The 10,697-nt window shown below is 43.9% G+C and overlaps 1 pseudogene across 1 annotated transcript in view; it reads right to left on the minus strand.

The window, feature by feature from the left end:
• Positions 1-1,771: 1,771 nt before the first annotated feature.
• LOC103273069 overlaps positions 1,772-10,697 on the minus strand; it is a 10,571-nt pseudogene continuing 1,645 nt past the window's right edge. The window contains exon 2 of the transcript XR_505165.1: positions 1,772-2,415. The product of XR_505165.1 is annotated as a 40S ribosomal protein S9-like (transcript). The remainder of the gene's footprint in view (positions 2,416-10,697) is intronic.

The following is a 10,697-nucleotide window of genomic DNA, read 5'->3' on the forward strand; positions in this document are numbered from 1 at the left end:
GGCATGTATTTCCAGCTACTTGGAAGGTTGAATTAGAAGGATTGCCTGAGCCCCGCAAGTCGAGGCTTCAGTGACCTTCAGCATGCCACTGCACTCTCACCTGGGCCACAGAGTGAGACTCTGACTCAAAACAAAGAAACAAAAAAAAACCCAGCATGGTGCCCTTTTAACCACAGCTCCAGTATTGCCTAGTACAACTTGTTCTCAAAACTTTTGAGAATATAAATTGATTTGTTTCTTTGCTTTGCTCAAGGCCACTATCCAGCTTCTGAAATATTGTTGTTCTTGCTTATTGTCTTGTTTTCCCAGCCCTAGAGAGTTTGTCTTCTTGTTTTGTTTTGTTTTGTTTGAGTTGGAGTCTCACTCTGTCGCCCAGACTGGAGTGCAGTGGCCGCTCCTGGCCACCGCAGCCTCGACCTGCTGGGCTCCGGCAATCCTTCCGCCTCAGACTTCTGAGGAGCCAGAATTACAGGCGTGCACTACCACGCCCGGCTAATTTTTTTTTGATTTATTGTAGAGATGAGGTCTCGCTGCCCAGGCGGGTCTCGAACCCGCGGGCTCGGGCAATCCACTCACCTCAGCCTCCCAAAGGCGCGAGATTACAGGCTGAACCACCGAGCCCGGCTTGAGAGTTTGTCTTCTTATAGAAAAATAAATCTCTTTATTGTACCTTTTGTAGCATTTCAGGAGGAAGCAAAGTTAGACGTGTGTATTCAGCCTACTATCTTAACTCAGAAGTCAGGAAATCAGAAATGTGGTTTTTAAATTTCTAGCTTCTGCAGTACGAGAAGACTCTCCATAAGGAGTTTGGAATAGTCGCTAAAAATGACTCACCAAAGCTATCAAAGTGTACCCATTTGGCCAGTTAACATCCCACGTATCATTCTACCTAATCATGTACTTTAATTTCTAAACAATAGCAATCACGAACATGCTTTTACCTAACAAAACGTTGGTTATTATCTATAATTATGTGTGTGTCAGGTTGTTTCTGCAGCTGGTCACGAAGCCACAGCTGGTATTCATAACTTCCTTCCTTTGTACCGGCAATTCTGCTATTTGGGGTTCATTTTGTCTGTTAATTCAATTAGTGATGGGGGCTAGATATTTTGGACTGCCAAGAAGAAACTTTCAAATAGGTCATCCCTATCCCTTGTTATTTTCAAAATGCAGACCTCTAGCCTTCTAGTATTGCAGAGATAGTTTTGATGCTACTGATTGTTGGGAAAAGAAAAAAGTAAACAGGGGCCATGTGTTGCACTCTTCTGTGAAGAAAAGTCTCAGATGAAAATTACAGCTTAGCAGCTAAACACTTGTAGAAATTTAAGCAAATGTGAGTTTATTTACCCATGGAAAGAAGATAGACATGCCTTGGATTCAAGGCTCGCAAGTCATAACGTTGGATTCAAGGCTCACAAGTCGTCATGTTGCTATGGTTTGTCATCCAATTTTAGAAGCCTGGAGCGTTGCAGTCTAGAAAGCCGGCAGGCCTCAATCCAGAGATAGTCAACCAGGTAACTGCAAGCAGACTTAAGGTGGTCCTGTAAGGGCAATACAATTTTTTTTTTTTTTTTTTTGGAGTCCTCCTCCCTCATTGTCCCTTCTGTCTCTGGCCTATGTTATGCTTGTGCCTATCTCTACTAAAATAGGAACTGTTTATGTCAACTGATAAAAGATTGGAATAACCTCTTCAAGGGGTATTTGCATTTCTTTCTTTCTTTTTTCCTTTTTTTTTTTTTTGGTTTACAAAGTGTCGATCCTCTTTTATTATCTAGACCATCCACCAGCCCAGGAGGGGCTCCTGGATGGGCTTGATCCCCCTCCTTGTCTCTCCAGCTGCGGCCCCACCCTGGCCCTTGGCGTTCTTCCGCTTCACGGGCCTGGGCGGCCACCCCCACATGGAGGGCGGAGGGAGAAGTCAATGTGCTTCTGGAAATCCAGGGGGACAACGAAGGACGGGATGCTCGCAACCTGTTTGCGGACCCTGATACGGCGCTGGCGGATCAGCACACGAGCGTGATGGGCGGACTTGGCCAAGGCCGGCTTGAAGACCTAGCTCCGCAGGCGCCTCTCCAAGAAATCCGCGATCTTCAGGCCCAGGATGTAATCCGGCTTCATCTTGCCCTCATCCAGCACGCCACTGCGCGAGTCGCCGCAGCAGGACATTGCCTTCAAACAGACGCCCCGGGTCCTTCTCGTCCTCCACCAGCAGATCCCGGGCGGCCTTGGGGATCGTGGCCAGCGTAAACTTGACCCTCCAGGCCTCTCGTTTGTTCCGGAGCCCATGCTCGCCGATCAGCTTCAGCTCTTGGTCGAGTGGGGATTTCTCGGAGGGTCTCCGCGGGGTCACATAAGTTTTGCGACAAACCCGGCTCCGGACCCCCAGCGTGTAGGCGCTTGTTTGCCCGTCTGAGCCTCATCTGGTAACTGAGAAAGAGCGGTATTTGCATTTCAGTAGAGGATTGATTAAAACTGAAAAGGTTTCAAAAATTTAAAAAAGTAAAACTTTACTGATGGAATGACAGATGGTGGAATTAATCTGTCCACCCCCACCTAATTTTGAGCAGAAGGCCAAGCTATAAAATCATTCCACTGAATCGGTCTGTAATATAGATTATCATTAATGAGGGCAGGGTTAGATCCACATCTCCTGACATTTGGCTCATGTTCAGACTCTGTTGTCATAGAGATCAAAGGTGGCTTTATTCATTTATATTTATATTATTATCAAGTCTCGAATATATGAGTAACCGTTAGCCTGGAAGTTCAAGACACAGAACCTGAGTCTGTCAACACAGGTTACATCTCGGATTATCCAACCATCTACCAAATTCATACCTGAGTACTAGGAACATTGGCTTGGGTAACTAATGGTGATTTTCCCAGGTCTGGGTCGTCTGGCAATTTAAAAACACTTCTGGTGCCACTTTCACATTGGGAAATTCTTCAGCGTGATTGACTTGAGAGACCAGTACACTTTAGATATAAAGTAGCATTAAACATTAGGAATTTTCCAGGAGAGGAAAGGGTAAATACATTAAGTAATGCCCTGAGCACCAAGGCCTAGCAAAAGGAGTGGTGAAGTATAAAAGGATGACTTTGGATGTGCCATAGGGATAAGAAATGAAGGAAGCCTTTGGTGTTTCCTGGAAAAACGAAAATACACCTCATCTCTGCCTCGGACAAGTCAAAGGTGCCTCCAAGCCCTTTGATTTTAGAATCTGCTAATTTAGAGTTTGTGATCTTTTAACTTTGCCTTTGCACTTGCGATGCAAATAAGATTTATTTATTTATTTGTTTGCTTGTTTTTGAGCTGGAATTTCACTTTGTCGCCCAGGCTGGAGTGCAGTGGCATGCTCCCTGCCACTGTAGCCTCGACCTGCTGGGCTCAGGCAATCCTTCCGCCTCAGCCTTCCAAGTAGCTGGAACTACAAGCGTGTGCCACTACACCCAGCTAATTTTTCTTGATTTATTCCAGAGATGAGGTCTCACCAAGTTGCCCAGGCTGGTCTTGAACCCCTGGGCTCAGGCAATCCTCTTATCTCAGACTCCCAAAGTGCTGGGATTATAGGCATGAGCCACCGTGACTGTGGTTCCAACTACTTGGAAGGCTGAGGTGGAAGGATCCCCTAGGCCCAGGAGGTTGAGGCTGAGGTGGCTGTGAGCATGCCACTGCCCTCCAACCTGAATGACAGAGTGAGACTCCGGCTCAGAGCAAAAACAAAAACAAAAAAAGATTTTAAAAAATGGTACATCCCTACAGGACACTTAGCATGAATGGAGCTTGAGGGCCGGAAGCTGCTTTGGGAGAGTCAGTGAGTGAGTGGTGAGTGAATATAGAGGCCCAGGGCATTGCTGTACACACCTGTAGACTTTATTATTTATTTATTTTTTGAGTTGGAGTCTCACTCCGTTACCCAGGCTGGAGTGCAGTGGCACACTCATGGCCACTGCAGACTCAACCTACTGGACTCAGGTGACCCTTCTGCCTCAGCCTTCCGAGTAGCTAGAACCATAGGCATGCGCTACCACACCCAGTTAATTTTTGATTCATTGTAAAGATGCGGTCTCGCCAAGTTGCCCGGGCTGGTCTCAAACCCGCAGGCTTAGGCAATACACTTGCCTCGGCCTCCCGAAGTTCTGAGATTACAGGCAGAGCCACCAAGCCTGGCCCATCTGTAGACTTTATAAACACTGTACACTTAGGCTAGCACTTAATTTACTGAAAACATTGATGTCTTCAATAATAAATTAACCTTAGCCTGCTATAACGTTTTTACTTTATACACTTTAAACTATTGTTTTTTTGGTTTTTTTTGAGTCCAAGTCTCACTCTGTCACCCAGGCTAGAGTGCAGTGGCATACTCCCGGTCTCTGAAGCCTTGATCTGCTGGGCTCTGGCGATCATTCTGCTTCAGCCTTCCAAATAGTTGGAACTACAGGCACACGCCACCATGCCTGACTAATACTTTGATTTATTGTAAAGACGAGGTCTCGCCATGTTGCCCAAGCTGGTCTCGAACCTGTAGACTTAGTCAAGCCTCTCATCTTGGCCTCCCAACGTGCTAGGATTATAGGCATGAACCTCCGCGCCTGGCCTTTAAATTTTTTTTTTTTAACTTTTGGACTCTTGTAATATTACTTAGCTTAAACTCAAACACATTGTACAGCTGTGCAAAAATATTTTCTTCCTTTGTATCCTTATTCTACAAGCATTTTTCTATTTTTAAATTTTGTATTTATTTATTTTTACTTTTTACTTTTTTTTGGTTAAGAATTAAGGCACAAATGCACACATTAGCTGAAGCCTACACAGGTCAGGATCATCCATATTACTGTCTTTCACCTCCATATCCTGTTCCACAAAAAGGTCTTCGGGGACATCACATGACAGTGGCCACAACGGCACTAGACGATAGGAATTTTTCAGTTCCACTATAATTTTCTGGAACCACTGTCATGTGTGCTGTCATTGAACCAGACATAGTTATGCGGCACATAACTGACCAAAAGGAGAAGCTGTCAGAGGGAAATACAAACCGTTTTAGGGAATCAACTCTTTTCACAGAAACAAGTGACACACTCAATGAAATGAATGCTATTTGCCAGTTAATTATAGCAGTCCTAAAAGGCCCTTTGCTTGACATGTTTTATTAGCTTTAAACCTGTCATTCTAAGTGCTCACAACTCATTATGTTATGCCTCTACAGCAGAGTTTATCGTTCATACCTGCCTCATCCCCAACCAGCAGTTCAAAAAGTGGGTTTTACTAAGCGCTGTTAAATGAAACCATGTACCACAGAGTCCAGACTGAGGAAAACCTTGCTCAGAAAAGCAGCTGTAAGCTCTCTGAAAGAGGCCAATGGTAGCAGTCAAAAGCTTGCAATAGGAAGGAAGCAAATAACTTAGGTAAAGTATTTGGGTAGTCTGTCAAATAACAAACCAGAGGAAATTGTGGGGTGGGTCAGGAAAAAGGTTAACTGAAAAGACCTTCCAAGTAGATGTAAACAACCCGACTAGAGTAAGCACTTGTGGGTCTGAGTTGCTGTGAGCTGAATGTCTGATGAATGTGAGAAAATGGACAGTGAAAGAATTTAAAAGACCCAGGGAAATACAAACTTTTGATTGCTTTTGGTCATTTTGTAACCATTAAATCTTACAAAAAAAGGTTAGACCCAAAGAAACTGAATACACACATCTGGAGCAGGCTTACTCTGAAACTTGCAGATAGAACGAAACCATCTTGACGTTATCATCATGGGGTGGGAAAACCTGTTTTACTGTGTGGCAGTAAATATCCCCTATTAGCTCGGTTTAAAAGAATTTTATACTGCAATTTTAAAATTACAATCTGCAGCCAGGTGCAGTGGCTCACGCCTGTAATCCCAACACATTGGGTGGTGGAGGCTAGAGGATTGCTTGAGCCCAGGGGTTTGAGATCAGCCTGAGCAACATGGCAATACCTCATCTCCATAATAAATCAAAAAATTAACCGGGCGTGGTGGTGCCTGCCTGTACTCCAGCTACCTGGAAGGCTGAAGCGGAAGGATTCCCTGAGCCCAGCAGGTTGAGGCTGCGGTGGCTGTGATTGTGACACTGCATTCCAGCCTGAGTGACAGAGGAAACCCAACTCAAAAAACAAAAACAAAAAAAAACCAGTTTACTGTAGTTCAGCTTGAAAAATATACCTGTTAGTGTCTTTAAATAGAGGTTGTATTTAAAAGGGGAAGCCAAAAGAAAACAAAACATTGTGGTTGCTGTATCTATCTAGGAGATACTTTGCTCGTGGTACATGCTGAATACTGTATATAGATGTCTAGCACCAAGCTCTGTGACAAGAAGACCCAGCAGAGGCGAGACTGAAGGAAACCAGTTAAGACATTTACTCAAGAAATAATTTTAATAACTAAGTAAGGGAAAGGGGAGGCATAAAATTATACCCTCTGTTTGTATTCACTTTTCAGATCCTGGAGTCTCCATTCATTTCTATTATGGAAACAACTAGTAATAATCCTGAAAGCATAACTCAATTATGCTCATTGATGTTTTAAAAGATTTTAAATGTGTGATTTTTTTTCCCTTTGGGATGCTTTATTTTGACCCTGACATTTTACACGAGACTGCTTGTTTGGTTGTTTACAAATGCCCAACCCCCACTTCCAAGTCCCCCCACCTCCCCTGGCTAGACTGGAAGCTACTTGGGGGCAAAATTCCATCCTTGTAACCCTGGAGATACTTTGCTCCCTCCCTTCCCTGTGAATCAACCATGAGTATCTTGGACAGCACTTTGAAGCTGCTGGTCCTACAGGGATGGTTTTGGTATTAGAAATTGCTGGAAGGCAGCCATAGTCTCAAAGCAAAAGTAAACTGGAATCTCAAATCATCACTTAGACATTATGCTAGTCACACTAGATCTGTTTTTGTTTTTGTTTAAATTTATTTCCGAATTGTGAGGTACATGTGAAGATTTAAGTAAATTACATGAAGGTGAGGTTTGGGTTTCTAGCAAGCTCTCTCTCCCCCTGGTAATGGACAGGGCATCCGGTGGGTGGTCATGTGCCCCTTATACCCCCTCCCTCCTTCCTTGACAGCTTGTTTGGTGGTTCTAGCAGGGGAGAGCTGCTACTTTTATACCCTTGACTGAAGAATGATCCTCCTCTAATGGGGATGGTCGTCCTCTTTGACCAAGCGCACACACAGCTTTAGCATCGGAAGGGTTGCAACTGGAGCAGTGAGGGAGGAAGAGGACACCTGCCTAGCCAGCAAGATTAGCCGAATCAACCCTGGCAATCAATGGGGTGACAGATGTCACAGCCAGATCACCCTCACATCCCCTCCCTTCCTTCTTTAGCAGTGCCCAATATTTGTTGTTCCTGCTTTTTGCCTGTGTGCCCAATACTAGGGCACTCTTATGAGTGAGAATATATGGTTTCTAGTTTTTTTGTTTCTGTGATAGTTCATTTAGAATGATGGTCTCCAGCTGCACCCATGTTGCTGCAAAAGACATGATTTTATTCTTTATGGCAGAGTAGTATTCCACCATGTGTATGTACAATATATATTTTTTAATCTAGTCTCCCTTCCTTCCTTCCTTCCTTCCTTCCTTCCTTCCTTCCTTCCTTCCTTCCTTCCTTCCTTCTTTCGTCAGAATCTCACTCTGTCACCCAGGCTAGAGTGCAGTGGCACATTCATAACTACCACAGCCTCAACCTGCTAGGCTCAGGCGATCCTTCTACCTCAGCTTTCCAAGTAGCTGGAACTACAGGTGCATGCCATCATGCCTGGCTTATTTTTTGATTTATTGTAGAGATGAGGTTTCACCCAGTTCCCCAGGCTGGTGTGGAACCCGTGAGCTCAGGCAATTCTCTCACCTCGGTCTCCCAAAGTGCTGGGATTATAGGCATGAGCCACTGTGCCCGGCCAATTTTTTTATTTATTGTAGAGACACAAGGTCTCATCACGTTTCCCAGGCTGGTCACGAACCCCTGGGCTCAGGCAAACCTCTCGCCTCGGCCTCCCAAAGTGCTGGGATTACAGGTAGGCTTGAGCCACCGTGCCTGGCTACTTTATCCAGTTCACTTTTGATGGGGATCTAGGTGGGTTCCATGTTTTTGCTATTGTGAATAGTGCTGCAACCAACCTGCCTATACAGGTGTCTTTTTGATAGAGCAATTGTGTCCCTCTGGGTGTATTCCCAGGAGTGGATTGCTGGATCCTATGCAAGCTCAATTTTTAGTTCTTTGAGAAAACGCCACACTGCTTTCCACAAGGGCTTAACTAGCTTACATTCCCACCAACGATGTAGAAGAATTTCCTTTTCTCTGCAGCCTCGCCAACACCTGTTGTTTCTTGACTTTTTGATGATAGTCATCCTGACTGGTGTGCCATGCTATCTCACTGTAGTTTTGATTTGTATTTCTTGTATGATTCGTGATGCTGAGCATTTGTTCATCTGTTTGTTGGCTGCTTCAATGTCCTCCTTTGAGAAGTGTCTATTCATGTCTTTTGCCCACTTTCTAATGGGGTTATTTGGTGGTTTTTTTTTTTTTTTTTTGAGTTGGAGTCTCACTCTGTCCGCCAGGCTGGAGTGCAGTGGCATGCTCACAGCCACCGCAGCCTCCACCTGCTGGGCTCAGGTGATCCACCTCAGCCTTCCAAGTAGTTGGAACCACAAGCATGCGCCACCATGCCCAGTTAGTGTTTTTGTTTTTATTTTTTTCCTGTCAGTTCTTTTGAGTTTCTTATAGATCCTGGATGTTTAGGCCTTTATGGGATGCATAGCTTGCAAATCTTTTTTTCCCATCCTACACCTCATCAACTAGGGTACCTGCATAATGAACATTTGTATACCTAACCCTGAATTGTACCCTACATCTTTAAAATTAAAAAAAACTAAAATTAAAAACAATTTTTTTAATTTAAAAATTTTTTAAAAAGGCCTCTGTTTACTGCCCCACCACCATTGCTTACGACATCTGCTAATAGATGCCACAAACTGGAAATAGTCACCCCCACGGGCTGTGTGTTTTGGAAGGCACTTTATTAACACCACTGCCTCTGGAAGGAAATAAATGCATTTCAAAAACAGCCCATGAATAAATACAATCATGTACTCTTTGGACTACTTGAATCATTTTCAACTTGGAAACAGAATCAACGCATGCCAACAGGGAAAACTGCACTGTGTTCTGAAACGGCCTAAATCAGATCAGGCACAAATCTGAAGAGTTTGAATGGCTATCAGGACCTCCAGCTGATAATCCTAGAGGAAGCCAGGGCCATCTGGAAGCCCGGGGACAATTCTGTCAGGTAAACAGAACCGGTGGAGTTAATTATAGCAGTAAATAGCACTCAGAGCGCCTGACGTGTAGGAACTATATTGAATGGTACTTCATCTTTCTCACAAATGCCCTGCAAACCTGGCTGTGTGGCATTTCATTAGGAATGACAATAGCTTTATTTTCGCCCTCTGTAGCTGGAGTGACTGTTTAAACTTTAATATTTGGAAGAGAACTGGTGAAGTCAGCAAGCCCTTTCAATATTTTCAGTTTAATTTTCCTTAGCTATAAAGCTCCTTGCTCCTCAATACCACCACCCAGTTATCTCAGCAAGAGCCTCACCATTGCTTCCAGTCTGGTTCCCTTCAGCCTCATTCTCCTCTGATGCATTCTGAGTGATCTGGAAGCACTATTCTCATGTCACTCCCCAGCAGAAAACAACAGCAATGATTGCCTTGTGCAGTGGTTCTCAAAATGTGGTCCTTGGACCAGCAGCATCAACATCACCTGGAAACTTCTTAGAAATGGGAATTCTTTATCCTCACCTCAGACCTACTGAATCAGAAACTCTGAAGATCGGCCTCAGCAGTCTGTAGGTCAACAAGCTCTTTAGTGATTTGGATTCATGCTGAGACTAAGAACCCCTGGCCTATTGGATCAAGTGGGATCTTTTTTCTATCCATCAATTCTCTTGGTACCCTCTGGTCTATCAACTCAGTCTTCTTGTATTTAGTAAGCCTCTATTCCATGCTGTGGATTCACATTTGCCTTCTGTCTAGCTTAAACTCTAATTTGTCAAACTCTGTATTGCATACCTTTTTAATATATTAACAATATCAAGGACTAAGGTGTTCCATGTGAATTATTCATTATGGAAACCATCAAGAGAGCAGGGAGACAGCCTACAAACTGGGAAAAAGTATTTGCCAACTCCAGGTCTGACAAAGGCTTAACATCTTGGATCTACAAGGAAGTCAAACGTGCTGAAAAGAAAAAAACAAACAACCCCATTATAAAATGGGCAAAAAATATGAACAGACACTTCTCAAAGGAAGACATCCGAGCAGCCAACAGACACATGAAGAAAGTTCAACCTCACTAATCATCAGGGAGATGCAAATCAAAACCACACTGAGATACCACCTAACTCCAGTCAGAATGGTAATTATCAATAACTCAAAAAATAACAGTTTCTGGAGAGGGTGTGGCAAAAAGGGAACACTTCTACACTGTTGATGGGAGTGCAAAGTAGTGCAAACTCTGTGGAAAACAGTATGGCAATTCCTAAAAGCTCTAAATATTGACTATACTCCCATATGACCCTGCAATCCCCCTACTGGGAATATACCCTGAAGAACTCAAATCACTCTATAAAAAAGATACCTGCATACGTATGTTTATCGCAGCATTGTTCACAAT

This window comes from Carlito syrichta, unplaced genomic scaffold (genome assembly GCF_000164805.1).
Source record: "Carlito syrichta isolate Samal-C Ts95f unplaced genomic scaffold, Tarsius_syrichta-2.0.1 Scaffold313473, whole genome shotgun sequence".
NCBI lineage: Eukaryota > Metazoa > Chordata > Mammalia > Primates > Tarsiidae > Carlito > Carlito syrichta.